The sequence below is a fragment of the Protopterus annectens genome, chromosome 5.part0 (assembly GCF_019279795.1).
Source record: "Protopterus annectens isolate FY-2018-M chromosome 5.part0, PAN1.0, whole genome shotgun sequence".
Classification (NCBI taxonomy): domain Eukaryota; kingdom Metazoa; phylum Chordata; order Ceratodontiformes; family Protopteridae; genus Protopterus; species Protopterus annectens.
The window spans coordinates 1,166,354,080-1,166,369,605 of record NC_056735.1 but is presented as its reverse complement, the minus strand read 5'-3'; the positions used below and the strand labels follow the sequence as shown (position 1 = coordinate 1,166,369,605).

The window sequence follows — 15,526 nt, the reverse complement described above, 5'->3', positions numbered from 1 at the left end:
AGACTAGCTCTGACAATGTCCACACACACTGCAAACCAAGTGTGATACTAGCAATAGCTTTAAGAAGATATCTGCTCACAGCATGCCGTGTTGCATGGAGATACTGCACAGCAGGCTAAAGTAATTAAGACCCAAACTAGCTTTTCATAAGATTGATAAGAGAATAAGATAGACAGAGAGAGAAAGAAGAAGATGCATTTTTAAAGGGTATTTGTGATTCAAGCAGTAACGCTTATATGTCAAATATAGATCTTAATTTAGGGACAATACTTGTACCAGTACAACAAATAGGTTTCCTGTTGGTGCAGCTTTGATGTTAGCAGTGTGTGTCTGATTTTATAAGTACAACATTTCTCAAATGCATTTCCAGTTTTTGTTGCCCCACTCTTCCCATTACAGTCAGTTTGGCCACTTTATAACTGACAAAATGGCTTTTCTGTTAAGCTAATAACCTGGAATATGTTCTGAAAGAAGACACTTCTCTTGCGGTAGAGCTATGCTGTTTGAATTATCTCCTATCTGCTCTTGTTACTAGTGGCATGATATTTCTAGCAGCTCCTCCTAGTATCAACCCCAAACATCAGAGCTGATGTCAGCAGCTGTAACAAAAAGAGAAGTGGTGGTGTATGATTCTCAGCTCTTTATTACTATAGAACAGAGCTACTTTTTTATCTTTGTTGGTCTCCTCTTCATGTTTGTTAGATGTTGACATCTTTATCATTGTCATCGTCAAGGCTAAAGTAGTAGTATGGTTGCTGCATTATTTTAAAGGGCATAGGCTCTTACTGCCTTTCTTCTGTAGGCCAGTAGCACAGCATCAAGCTGTGTGCATTCTGCAGTAGAAGCCCCCAGTCCGCCTTGTGAGCGAACCCATCAGAGTACCTCTGTTAGAGGGTTTTTGTAGTCCTTTAATGCCTGCACACCAGGATTAATGATAGCAGGATATGCAAGTCCACCAAACAAATGCACCTCCAAAGGAAAACTACTACTACCATGTTATAGCAGCTAATAGTTGGAGTCTGACCACTCCTTCTGTTCACCCTATAGGTATTGCCTATTACTTCTTGTTGTATGTGGCTTTTGCGTGATATTTTAACTTATGCAATTATAGTGTACAGCTCAGTAAGCCAGCTGCAGTGCAGGTGTTCTCATGGATGAGTAACAACTTCAGACTGTAGCTGAACTATGCTGCTGAAGAGTTTGATAATTAGAGGCACTCTCATGCTTCCAGCTAACACATTCACACCTTTCAAGCTAACCTTTCATATACTCACATGCCTACATTAATGCTCATTCATACCATTCATACACTGCAAAGTGTCACTTCATACAACATCCATATTCCCTTCTCACTGAACTTGCAAATATACCCTTAGAGATGCTTCTGCAGCAGTAGCCTTGACTATATATTCTTTTGCCAAAAATGTATGCAGTGTTGACTGGATTGCTGTGGGACAGATGTCATTGGTGGAGGAGTGCCTTAGATGTACCTAGAATGAGCATTACATTTACCTGATGGGGCGCATTGCTGTTTTGTACACAAATCTAGCTACATCTAAGGTGTTCTTCTGTTGATGGTGTCTGTGCTGTGGCAACTTGGTCAAACTGCATACATTTCAAGTGCAACTTGAACAACTGGATGGGAAACCAAGACATTCATCCCTGGTTTGGCACCTATGTCTGTAATGGACACAGGTAACTTGTAAATGGTTCATCTCCCAGGCCCATGCTTACATTTATCAAGATGCATGGCTATGCTTAAAAAGGCCTTTGTGGTTGTTAGCCTGGTAAACACCTATGAACCTTTGAACTTGTATACCATAGTCTGCATTGAGATTTCTTCACATTTATACAGACTTTGTTACTGCAGTCTGTTTCCTTTTATTACACACTACTGCTAAAATCTAAAACTAATATGCAGGCTGTGTTTTGTACAATTTTACATGGCTGGTTGCAAATGTGCATGTGTACACTGATTAGCTGCCACTAGGGGTAAGTTACTACCTGCTTAACCTCCCCTACCACTCCCATTCTCTGGCCGCCCCTAGGTGTATCTACCTATATATGTTCCTTTCCTATCCTGTCTATTTCATATCCCCTCCATATCCTACCTTCAACAACAACTGACACCATATTCAACAAACACTACTTTGTGCAGTACATCTCATTAGCCTGTAATGAATATCCAGCCCATAAAATCTCAGTAGCAATCCTTGGCCATCTATAAAAATAATTTCAATGTTATCTTCAGCTGATAGCTATGATAGCCATCATCTTTTATACTTTTCCTAGCCCCAATACAAGTTAACTATAATAATTTATTCAAGAGTCAATCAACCAATGTAACAATTCACAGTGAAGGGCAACTGATGTGGCAAATGAATATACATTATCAAAAGAAATCCACTTCCTAACATCTTATACACTCTATAATGTAAGCCCTGTTATCCATCTGACCCCCCCCCCATTTACAGACAACATACTCTCATACTCCCCAAATAAAGACCAAAACCAGTCTTACACAATAACTTTGCTTACATTTCTAGTGAAACTCTCATAAATATTAACATTTCTACTTCTTCAAGGTGATATCAAATCTAGCCCAAGGTCAGAACAAGAGCTAAAATGGTATTCACCAATTCAAAAATGCTGTCTCCTGAATAAAGACAGTATTAAAAACAAATTGGAAGGAACTGACACCTTTCTACAAAAACATTCACCACACATTATATCCATAACAGAAAACTGGGTAAAAGACAGCTCTCCCCTTTTCGTCTATCACCAAGCCTACCAGTACATACTAAACAGTAGACCAGGTCCTAGACAGTGAGGGGGAGCCATGATCTACATGTACAAGCTCTCACAATAACTAACCCCATATCAGACCATGATTCCAACTGGCTAACAATAAAAAAAAAATCATCTTCCCAAAGGCTACTGCCTACCCCCCCAGCAAAGGTTAAACATCTTATAAGTATAATAATTCACTTTGCCATACCAACAAAACAAGCAATCTTAATTGGAAACTTCAACTCATATCTTCTCAGCAATAATGATCAACCTCTCTGAATGGCTTGCTGACTTTGGCTTGACTCAAATAGTCTCTGAACCCACCAGACCTACCATCATCTTTAACAGCCACTTCCTCTGAAATCTACTGATAAATATTTTAGTCTGTAAAAATATTGATATGTATATATCATATGTTTGCATCTCTGTGTTGTCTCTCGTTCTTGTATAACTGATTTTGACCATATTTTTGACTCAAATGTCTGATTCTTTGTAAACTGTTTGTGTTTATTTTTTTTTTTGGAGCTTTTCTCCTTTGGTCTCCACTGAAAATGGGCCATAAGCCCAGCTGGACCAAACCAGTTAGCAAATGTCAATAAATAAATAAATAAAAATATTCCGAACAAAATTTTAAATCTACAATTCCTCCTCCCTTCACTTAGTGACCACTGCTTGATTACTTTTAGCTACAAGCCAAAGCAATAACTTTTAGACCTAAATACAATATAGCCTTTACTATACTTTAGCTCACCCATACTCTCTTACACTTTGCTGTGAGGGAAAGGTTAGTTTGCTTTTTATTTGTTGTATTTTGTATTACTTTATTGCGTTTTTCTATTTTGAATACTGTGATTTTTTTTTCGTTACCTTGTGTTTTACTTGTATTCTGCTTTTAACTGCATATTAAAACTTGAAAAGAGACCACAGCTCTGTCTCTTGTGAGTCAGATAGAAATTCTTTTCCTCACCCGGTTACTGTTGTGTTCTTAAACACCACTGTCTTTCTAGTTGCCTACCCCTTATGTTAATTTGACCATATATCTCATTTTCTCTTTGCTTTTACTGGCTTGTGTGAGTAAGTGCAAAATTATCAATGTGAAGTTGTTCGATCTCGCCGTTCATTCTTTACTGATGGGTTCGGAGCCGATCCCTCGGCTTCGATATGGCCAATTGCAAAGCTCGAGGTCTTCAAATAGCTCGAGGCCAAGTCCCTGTCCCATGATGCACCTGGAATTACCTCAGATCTAGATTGCCGCTGCAACAGATCAGAGGTTCTGCTTTAGCTCGGACCAGTACAACTGCGTTTTTCATTATTACTTAAAAAATATTTGCTAGTTAGATAGTTTAAGGTAGTTTAGTAGAGTTTTAGAAAGCTCTTATAGCTTTTGGTATGTGTTTACCTACTTATATCCCTTCCTTTTAGTGTGTTTTAAAAATTTCCAGTTGCCCTCTTGGTTTGACCTTGTTTAATATCTTCTCTTTATATATATTACAGTGTGTTTTATTCAGTGACCTTTTGTCACAAGTTTTTGTGATAGTCATAGTTATTGCTGTGTGTCTTTAGCCTTAGATTTTTTAGATAAGGCTTAGTAGTTTGTTATAGAATAGATAAGTCTTGTTGTCTCTTTGCAGCTATCTTCTTTTATTGCATAGTCTGCTTTAAACTTCTTATTGTGTGCTTTAGACAGACTTTTTCTGTCAGTTTGCATTTGTATTAGTATACTCTTCTGTGTGTGTGACTTAGTCTGCTTTTAAGGCTTGTGTGAATAAGTACAGTTAAGTTTTTCTGTGGTTACAGTATTTTTTCTTGGATTATTATGGCTGACCAAGACAAACATCCAAAGTCTGGTTTTAAAAAGTGCCCCAAATTTGGCCAAAAGATGTCTGTTACAGACAGCCACGTAAATTGCGTATACTGTCTAGGAGCCATGCATTTGCAGGATAATTGTGCTATTTGCCATTTTTTTCCTCAGAGGTCCTGCAGGAAAGGAAACATAAACTGATTTACAGAGGGTTGTTGAAACCATCATTTCAAGAAGCCTTGAGCGACCATGATGGATCCAGCAAGTCCTCAAAGTCTTCTAAGACTTCGGAGTCAAAAAATCTAAAAAACTTCAACTTCGGCTACACTGCCATCGGAACCAACAGTCTTTACTTTTCAGAGCGGGTCCCCAGTCTTGGTACAGATGTCTGAAGCTCCTAAGAGTCCATTACTGCAGTCGGTATTACCTTCAGTGCACTCTTCTCGGTTCTCTATCAACTTTTCAGATCTGGATGTGGATCTTGTGGTGCAGAAACTGTTATCGGCACTGGCCTTGGCAAAAATGTTATCAGCTTCGACCCAGTTGGCTCTGGAGCCAAACACCATTACACCAGCCCAATCTATTCCTCCTCTGAACCATGCTGTTCCTTCAGAGCTGGAGGAGTTGGACTTGTTGATAGTGGAACCCTAAGAGCCGACACCTTCTCCTGCGTCTTCGGCTCCATGCACTCTGATGTCCTCAGTGCCGATTGAGGACTCTAGGAGCTGACACTCTCTGGTCGGGTCCGGGGAGGATAGTCGGACCAACTTGTTGGTTCTGACTCTGCCTCTCTGGGCTTCGGCTCTGATGAGCTCGGCTCCTACCTCTGGTTTGGAGCCCACTATCCCGGTGAAGGGGGTATCAATGGTGTCTTTGGATCCATCAGTTCCCTTGCATTGGAGCAGAGGTTCCTTCAATGCATGAGGAGAGTCATGTCTCCTAAGACATCCTCAACCTCAGGTCTGGCTTACTCCTCCCTGAAAGCACCTGTGTCTACTTCTGCATCACACATCCTGACCAAGCGTAGAGACCCAGAGCCTCAGGTAGCCCCATTGGGTGGCCCTTGCTCTTCTGAGACCTCATCAGAAGCTCCCTCTGATGAGGTTCCCAGGAAGAGGTTGTGTAAGAGGAAACATCTAGACTCCCCTCAGGAGTCTCTAACATTGGATACTGACTTAGATGAGTCAGAAGGGTCCCCACGGTACCCTTCTGAAGATATCTCATTTGCTGAGATACTTGAAATCCTTAGGCAGAGAGGTGACTGGCAGTCCAAAAACCCTACTGAGGATGAGTCAGTTCTCCTGAAGGCTTTCGGGTCTCAGCTCTCCACCTCTTGGGTGTCTCTGTCCTTCGATGAGCTGATGCAGCTGGTCTCTCGAAGAGCATGGGAGTCTCCAGATACTATGGAACCTGTCCCTAGGAGGCCTAATAAGTTAATTTCTGCCCCTATTGACAAGTCATTTTTAACAAAAGGTTTTCCAGTTGATGCCATGGTAGTGGTGGCAAACACCAAAAAGGAAATGTCTGAGACTTCCTCATCTATCCATCTTCTGAACAGTGACTCCAGAATCATGGATAGGTATGGGAAGCACATGTTTAGTTCAGCGACCATTTCTCTTCATTCGCTCAACTATTTAACCAATTTTACTAGGTTAAAAAGAGATCTCCTTAAGGAGCTAGGAGATACTCTGCAGGGTACAGTAGCTGCTGGAGCTTCCAACAAAGTTACTGCCTAGCTTACTACCCTCAATTCTATAGTAAAATCAACCATGCGCCTCATCTCATATGCAGCCGATGGAATGAGTAGGGCAGCAGGTACAGGAGTTGCTCTTAGGAGACACTTCTGGATGTGCTTGTGTTCCTTCGTGGAGCCCTTTAAGTCTTCTTTTGTGAATCCCCCCTTTGATGGCTCATCCCTTTTCGGGCCTAAAGTGAAGGAAACCTTAACCAGGTGTGAACAGGATGGAAAGACTCTCTGTCTGCCGTCGGAGTCCATTTTTCCTCCCCTTGTTGACCCTACCCTAAAGGTCAAAGTGGAGGAAAAATGTGGTTCCAAAAAGCTCAAGGAGCATTTCAGGACACACGTGATGAACCCCCCCTCCAGAGGCAGAGGCGGGGGCAATAATGGAAGGTGCTGCCCTTGCGGCAGAGGGGGTCTGCAACACCAGGGTGACAGAGATCACTTCTCTGGGATGCCCTACCAGTGCTCCTGAAAGGAGGCCTGACTGTCCTGCTCTGGAGGCAGTTGGGGGTCACTTATCTTTGTATCCAGATGCCTGGCTCAAAATAACAAAAGACAGCTGGGTACAAAGTATCATTTCCAGAGGATAGTTCATCTCATTCACCACACCCCCTCCACCCATAAGGAAAATCCCAGACATTCCACCCAGTTACAGGGAACAAGCACCAGTAGAAGTCCAAACGTTGCTTACAAAAAGTTTCATCCAACCAGTCCCAGCAGACCAGACAGGATCCGAAATTTACTCAAGATTCTTTTTGGTTCCAAAAAAGATGGGGGACTGGAGACCCATATTGGACCTTAGCAGACTGAACAAATATGTAACGAAAGAAAAGTTCCGGATGGTCACACTTCAGTCTATACTTCCCTTCTTAGGGAAAGACAATTGGATGTGATCGATAGATCTCAAGGATGCGTACTACCACATAAAAATGGCCAGGCTATCCAGGGATCATTTACACTTCTGGCTGGGAGCCAATCATTACCAGTTGCGAGCCCTGCCCTTTGGTCTCCCTACAGCCCCCAGAGTGTTCACCAAATGCATGGCAATGGAAACTGCTCGCCTGAGGCATCTAGGATTCCAGGTGTTTCCCTACCTAAACGACTGGCTCCTTACCACCACCACCAGGCATCAACTCATTCAGGCCAGGGAGTCCACTCTGACATTCTGAAATCAACTGGGCATTACAATCAACTCAAAAAAATCTGCCTTGTCGCCATCGCAGCATATCGTTTTTATTGGGGCAGAGTTGGACACCACCACACTAAGGCTCCCCATAGAAAGAGTTGTTCTTCTTCATCAGCATGTCAGCATTCTGATATCAAAAGACAGAGCACCAGCATCAGAAGTTCTGAAATTATTAGGCATGGTGGCAGCAGGAATTTTAGCCATTCCACTAGCTGGTATGCACATGCAGATGCTACAATGGCTGTTGTTCACTCAATGGTCTTACCAAGAGCTTCCCATGTTTCACATGATAATGATCACAAATTCCTGCAAAAAGGATCTTTAATGGTGGTTGACCTCACTTCATGTCATGATAGGTCGCCCATTTGTGCTATCCCCTCCAGTGGCCACAGTGACCATGGATACTTCCCTGATAGGGTGGGGAGGGGGTGTTTTCAAGGAAAGACAGCCCAAGGCACATGAACTGATCAAGAGACACATCTGCTTATCAATGTCCTGGAGATGAGAGCAGTACTTTTGGCATTGCAGTACTTTCAGGGCTCTCTTCCTCTGGGTACGATTGTGATTCAGACGGACAACATGGTCTTGTATTTGAACAAACAAGGAGGAACCAGGTCTTACTCCCTTTGTCACGAGGCTCTGAGTATGGCAGTGAGCTGTTTCCACCCAGCACTTTCTGTTGGCAACGCACATCCCGGGGAAATCCAACGTGATAGCAGACAAGCTGAGCAGGGCAATCTTGTTGCCTCATGAGTGGTCCCTCAAGAAAGAGATAGCGGACAGGATTTTCCGCAGGTGGGGCCAGCCTTGCTGTGACCTTTTCGCCAGTCACATGAACATGAAATGCAGAAGCTTCTTTGACCTGATTCCCCCTACGGGAGAAGCCCCAAGGGATGAACTCATACACGATTGGCCTCCAGGTCTCCTCTATGCATTTTCGCCAATCCCTTTGATACCCAAGTTTCTACAGAAAGCAAAAACCCTGGGAAGGACAATCATTCTCATAGCCCCTCATTGGTCTCATTAGATTTGGTTCCCCTTCCTTCGACTTCATCTTTTGGAGGACCCTTGGACTCTGGACCCAGTTCCAGACCTTCTGACGCACTCGTCGGGGGAACGTCATCCCTCTCTGCAGTCCCTGAAGCTGACAGCTTGGCTGCTCCAATTCCCATCATAGCCAGGTTCCATAACCTTTCCAATGCGATGAAGCAAATTCTCTTATCCTCTCATAAATCTTCTATGAGGAAGCTATATCTTAGCAAATGAAAAAAAAAATTATATATGGGCTGCTAAAAACAGTATTGATCCTTACCAAGCCCCTATGGCCTCCGTTTTAGAGTTCTTGACTATGATATTCAACAAAGGAGCTGCAGCAGCAACAATTCGGGTTCAACTGGCTGCTATTTCTAATTTTCATCTTGGATTCGAAGGATTGAATATTATGTCACACAAGTTATCCAAAACCTTTCCCAAAGGGACTTTTCATATTAGACCACCTGTGAAATCTCCCTATTCTCCATGGAATCTAAATTTTATGTTTTCATACATAATTCTTCTGCCATTTGAACCAGCTTCCTCATGTGACCTCAAATTTTTGTCATGGAAAACCATCTTTTTAGTAGCTATTACTTTTGCCTGCAGAGTGTCAGAGCTTCAGGCTTTATCCATCAGGCCTCCTTATTTGATATTCCATACTGACAGAGTCTCACTTCGAGCAAACCCCTCATTCTTGCCCAAAGTTTGCACTGAAACTAATCTCAACCAAATTATTGATTTGCCAGTCTTCTTCCCCAACCATTCAAACAATTTAGAGTACATGCTGCACAAACCTGATGTTCACAGACCGCTCAGATTTTATTTGGATAGAACAAAAGATTTCAGGAAATCAGACCAGTTTTTTGTTTCATTTTCAGACTCCAGGAAGGGTAGACCAGTGGCTAAAACAACTCTGTCTAAATGGTTATCTGACTGTATTACCTTTGCTTATTCAGCTGCTAACATGCCTTTAGAGCATAAAATTAAGGCTCACTCAACCAGAGCTGCTTCTACATCCTCTGCTTTTTCTGCCAGACTTCCTATTGACAACATTTGTGCAGCAGCCACTTAGTCAAAACCTCATACCTTTATCACTCATTACAAAGTTGACAAGGCCTCCAAGGATCCACGGTCTTGAGAAATATACTCCTGTGAGCCACCCGAGGTTGATGGTGCTTGGGACGCCACCCATCAGTAAAGAAGAACAGTGAGATTGAACAACTTCACATAAAGAAGTTATGTACTTACCATAACGTTCCATGTGAGTTATTCATCTCACCTTCATTCTTACGTCCCTCCCTCCTACCCCCTCCTGGGCTGTTTGATGACCGAGATGCTGGATCCATCCTGGTTGCTCAATCCTTCTATACCTTTCTCTTGGGAGTGAAAAAATTACATATGGTATTATACACAGCAAACAAGATCTGAGGTAATTCCAGGTGCATCATGGGATAGGAACTTGACCTAAAGCTATTTGAAGACCTCGAGCTTTGCAATTGGCCATATTGGAGCAGAGGGATCGGCTCCAAACCTATCAGTAAAGAATGAAGGCGAGATGAACAACTCACATGGAACGTTATGGAAAGTACATAAGTTCTTTTTTTGTGAAATCACTCCCCTTCAACTATTTAAATGTATTGGCCATCCTACTGTATTCCATAATACCAGAATACAAAAGTGACCACCCCCTTTCAATCCATCTTGCTGTTTAAAAATAGTGACTCTCCACTAAAACTTAACTTTTTAGACTTGTAAAACTTAAGTTACCTACTTTCACATCTAACTCCTCTAGTGCACACTGCAGTGTTTAGAATAAACCATTTTTTTAATCTGACCTTTAAGCACCCCTGTGACTAGCACTTGCTCTAAAACCTGCTGGAAAGCACTAGGAAGCCTTAAACTTGATACAAGCACTCAACTCTCCTTGTTAATAAGGAAAAGTTAATTGTAGGCACTAAACTGTCTATAATTGCAAAGTGCCTTGCTAAGGTACGGGAAAACAGCTCTTGTACTTTACAAAAAAAAAGCACTAAACCAGGCGTGTCCAAGCGTCAGCTTCTGGTGATTTCTCCTGTCCACCTGGTGAATCTGGGCATATTGGGACAATGCAGCAATTGCCTCATGTACACAGACAACCCTCTCCTCCTACTACCCAACACTACAACCTGAGAGAGATGCACTTACATAGCCAAACTGGAAGCAAAGCTTTCTCCACCCAAGATTGTGGTAGACAGTCAAGAGGAGAAGGTTAACACCCACACTACACCTCAAGCAACACATAGCCCTTCTAAACCCACACCACCAACACCCTCATATAGCAACACTAAACCCTCATATGTGGAGGCCCTTAACAGTAACCTGCCCAAGCAACAAGGACCTCCGAAGCTGAAACGCAAACAAACACCAATCACAACCAAAGTGTCACATAGCTCACAACACCAGTGTGCCACCCAACAACAGCCCCTAAGGGAAGACAACGTACCCAACACTTAAGTCATAGGTGACTCTATAATCAGGCACACTGATGTCCCACTCACCAGGCTGAACAAGGAGAAAATTACAGTCAGCTGCCTGTCGGGTGCCAGGATCAGCCACATAACGCATGCACTCAAGTCACTCCACAACAAGTACAAATATGTCTCTGTCATTGTCCATGTTGGAGTGAATGACTTGAGACGTACCTCCCTGGACTACATGAAAAGAGACATGGAAAAGCTCTCAGATCATGTGGCCCAGGCAAGTATGACCCTAGCCCTGAGTAGCATCCTGCCTTCCCCCAGAATGATACCACAGTATAAGGACCAAATGATTGACTTTAACAATTGGCTAAGCTTCTGGTGTCATTCAAAGGGGATCCAGTATCTTTCTCCCTGGGACTACATGATTGACAGACCACAATGCTTTGCCAGAGATGGTCTGCACCTCTTGCCCCTGGGATTCAGGTTACTGGCTAAGGCTCTTGCCACCCCTATAGTGACTTTTTTAGGCAAAGTTCAAAGGACAAAACCACTACCGTAACAGGTACAAGAATGCAAAATCTGAAGATAATGCTACTCAGTGCTAGAAGCCTAAACCTCAAAATGCACTCTCTGGAGGCACTCCTAAAAATGGAGAACATCGATATCTGTGCAGTAACTGAGACCTGGTTCAAGGCTCCAGAGAGCACCCCTGCAGTACCAGGCTACAACTCTTATCACACTTTTCGGCCACCAAACCAGGACCGAAACACTAAAGGTGGAGGAGTGTCCATATTCACCAAGGATATTCACATCACCAGGCTAGTTGCCCAACACAATACGTCTGAAATTCTCCAGGTACAACTAACACTAGGTAAGACTGCAATCCAAATTGTAGTTTGCTACAGATCCCCCACTATGCCCCAAGATTCTAACTACACCTTTCTAAACATAGTGGAAAATATTAAGATACAATCAAACACCTTAATACTGGGAGATTTCAACTACCCTGCCATTAACTGGGAAAACTACTCATGTACCAACACCTTTGCCCAACGGTTCTTGGAATTCATAAACTCCAATTCCCTGGATCAACTAATCTGTAGTCCCACTAGGGGCTCCAATATCCTAGACCTGGTCATTACCAACATGGGAAATCATTGATCCATGCCTATGGTCACCCCCTCGTTCGTCAGGTCTGTCCATAAGCTAATCACCCTTGACATCCACATCCCTCCCCCACCCCCCAGTAAGGAAACCTCCGTAAAAAACTTCTCCAAAGCCAACTTCATGCTACTCAAGTCAGAAGTGACAAACTTCATGACACCCATGCAGATGGGAACTGAAAGTTTGACTGCTGAATCCTACACTAAGACACTGTACGAGCACATCCACTCGTGCATGAATTGTGCCATCCCAAATAGAACCAAGAAGCTCTCCTCCAAAAAAAGGAAGCCAATCTGGTGGTCCCCTGTCATAAACAAACTTTAAAACAAAAGGAAGAAACTGTTGCAGAAAAGAGGAAAATCCCAGGATGCAAAAAACTCCCTTACCAGTCTCAGTAAAAAGCTGAGATTCCTCATAAAATCCTCCAAAGCTAGTTACGAAAATAAAATTGCCAAAGATTCCAAAGACAACCACAAGGCATTCTATAGCTATGTCAAGAATCTCAATGGCAATTCTCATATCTGCTCTGAGCTATAGCAGAATGCCATTAAATATACTGATCCCAAGGATATTGCCAATATCCTGGCAGATTGATTCAGTGCCAACTTCACCCCCCTCTTACCCACTAAAGGGCCCATCTCAATACCGAACGATTGCCAAATTCCGGTAATAACGGCCACACAGGTAAAAAACGCACTCTCCAAAGCTAAGAATACAGCATCCATGGGACCCGATGGCATCCCTGGCTGTGTACTACATGAACTACAAAATTAACTGGCACCTCACCTAAGTGTCATGTTTAATCATAGCCACACCTCAGACTTCATGCCCACTGAGTAGCGCACAGCTGCAGTTATCCCACTCCGCAAGGGGGGATCCACCTTGGATCCTGGGAACTACTGCCCCATCAATCTGACAAGCCTGATTTGCAAGGCCATGGAATGTATTATCATGGAACTTATAAACAAAGACATTGGCAACCTTCAAACACTGGACCCCACTCAGTTTGGGTTCATAAAGGGCCGATCTTGTCTCCTGAACATAACTGACTTCTTTGAATCAGTCCCTAGAGCTGTGGAGGAGGGTAAGGCGGTCCACACAGTCTATCTGGACCTCGCCAAGGCCTTCAACATCATCCCCCACTCTGGAATCATAGATAAACTTACTAAGCTGGGCATTAATCCCTACATCACTCGATGGGTTGCAAACTGGCTTACTGACAGAACCCAGACTGTAAAAGTAGCGGACTCCAAATCCAGCTCTAGACAAGTGACAAGTGGAGTACCTCAGGGTTCATTCCAGGGACCACTGTTTGGCATCTACTTCTCTAAAGTACAGGCCAACACTAAGGGACTCAGGCTAACAAAGTTCTCACATAACTGCAAACTGGGAGCTATTACTGAATCCCCAAATGATGTGGATATTCTACAAAAGGGCCTTACAGAAACAGATGCATGGTGCCAGAGCCATGGGCTCAAGCTCAGTGCCAAGAAATGTATAGTTATCCCCTTTGGGAAAAAAACATGTACCCATGAATTACCACATAGGTGGCAGTACACTAAACACCAAAAGCGTGATAAGAGACTTAGGGACACAGGTAGGCAGTGGTCTCACCTTCGATAACCACATCACCACAACAGTCAGGAAATCCTTCTATGTGGCACACCTCATCACTAAGGGCTTTTCATCCAGGAAAAAGGAGGTCATTGTCCCACTGTACTCATCCCTCATTAGACCCATAATAGAATACAACGCCCCGTTTGGTATATACCTCTCAAGACATCTGCAACAACTGGAAAAGCCGCAGAAATACCTCACTAAAAGAATCACAGGCCTAAAGCAGGTGCCCTATACTGACCGTCTAAAAAAACTCCAGCTATACTCTGTCACAGATCGTCTAGTCAGAGGCGATTTCTGCTTAACATACAAGGCCATGTCAAACCAAGAGCTGGGGGACATGCTGCACTTAAAGAAATCCCAATCTTTCAGAGCCACACGCTCCAGGGGTCTAAACCTTGTCATCTCAATGAACAAAACATGCTGGAGGGATAGGTTCCGGACCCAGAGACTCCCCATACTCTGGAATAGACTGCCCCTACATGTCAAGCAGAGCTCCTCTTTGCCCCTCTTCAAAAGGAACCTTGACTGTTGGATGGGAGATAGGAAATTCACCCGGGGGATCACATCAGTCGCCCTGCTAGACAGGGGTTTAGTGAAGTAAATATTGTGGGAAGAAATAGCCAGGGAATTCTTATGGCTAGGCTTGTATAGGCCCTAGAGCTGATAGCTTAGTACTAACCTATAAACCTAAGAACCTATGAACCTCTCTTCCAAATGAACTGTGAACTTATACTATCCTGCCAAGATCTTGAAGTAGCTACCACAACTCTAACGAACATCCTCTTCTCCGTACCGAATAAGCTAGTTTCACTCGTCTCTAGACTTCTCAAACCAATTAAATACAGATGGCTTACCAAAGAATTTAATGCAGCATCACTCAAATGAAGTAACCCAACATTACATAACATTGTCCCGACATTCACTGTAAGATGTTCAGTATTAGATCACTGTTGCTGTAGTCTAAACTATGACCAACCAGTCAGCTTTGTAAAGCTTAAAGGTCCCTTCCATGCACTATAACCATCAGGAGCTCAAGCAGAGCTCCATATAAAAGGCAGTTACATCATCAAAAGCTTCAGAGCTTTCTTGATGATGAAGTACAGACTTCATGGTACTGATGGTTGGCTAGCAATCCTTCAGGCTGGCCAGATAAGTTCCCTGCTGGGGAAAACCTTCCACTAGTTTGTGTTTTTTTTTTTCTATTTGAAAAAAAAATGTGTGTATTTTCTGACAAATACTGTGTTTTTAGCTAGTAAAATAGTTTTCTGGAGCTGCCATTCCTTGTCAGGGGTGTTTTATGTGTGAATGGTTGTGTGAACAAACTATGCAAAACTGTTCTTTGACATTTTTCTACAGTGGTTTTACATTTTTGTGTGTTAGGTGCAGTACTTTGCACTTTTGTGAGACTGTCATGGTGTTTTCTTACCCCAGAACCACTTTTCTCTTTAAGTAAAGTTTATAGACTCTTCTTTCTTGGCATAAACTTTGAAGCACTTACTCTCCAGTTCTTCCTTTCCCCTTCCACAAGCAAAAGAAAGTTAGTAAGGAGTTTTTAGGTATTAGACCAGCTGCTTCTCTACCTCAGCCACTGATGGATGACTGTTGTTGCTGGACTTGGTTTCTTGAAACATTCTTTGTTTTCTCACTGTCTGTCTGGTGTAGCACATACAGCCACTACAGACTGAGGACTAGACAGTCCTGTGCAGCTGTAGGAATGTCCTCTGTGGTCA

At 43.0% G+C, this 15,526-nt stretch overlaps 1 protein-coding gene across 3 annotated transcripts in view; it reads left to right on the top strand.

Moving 5' to 3' along the window:
* The window catches only part of LOC122801571, a 906,449-nt gene that overhangs the window by 611,059 nt on the left and 279,864 nt on the right, over positions 1–15,526 (top strand). The window lies entirely within an intron of this gene.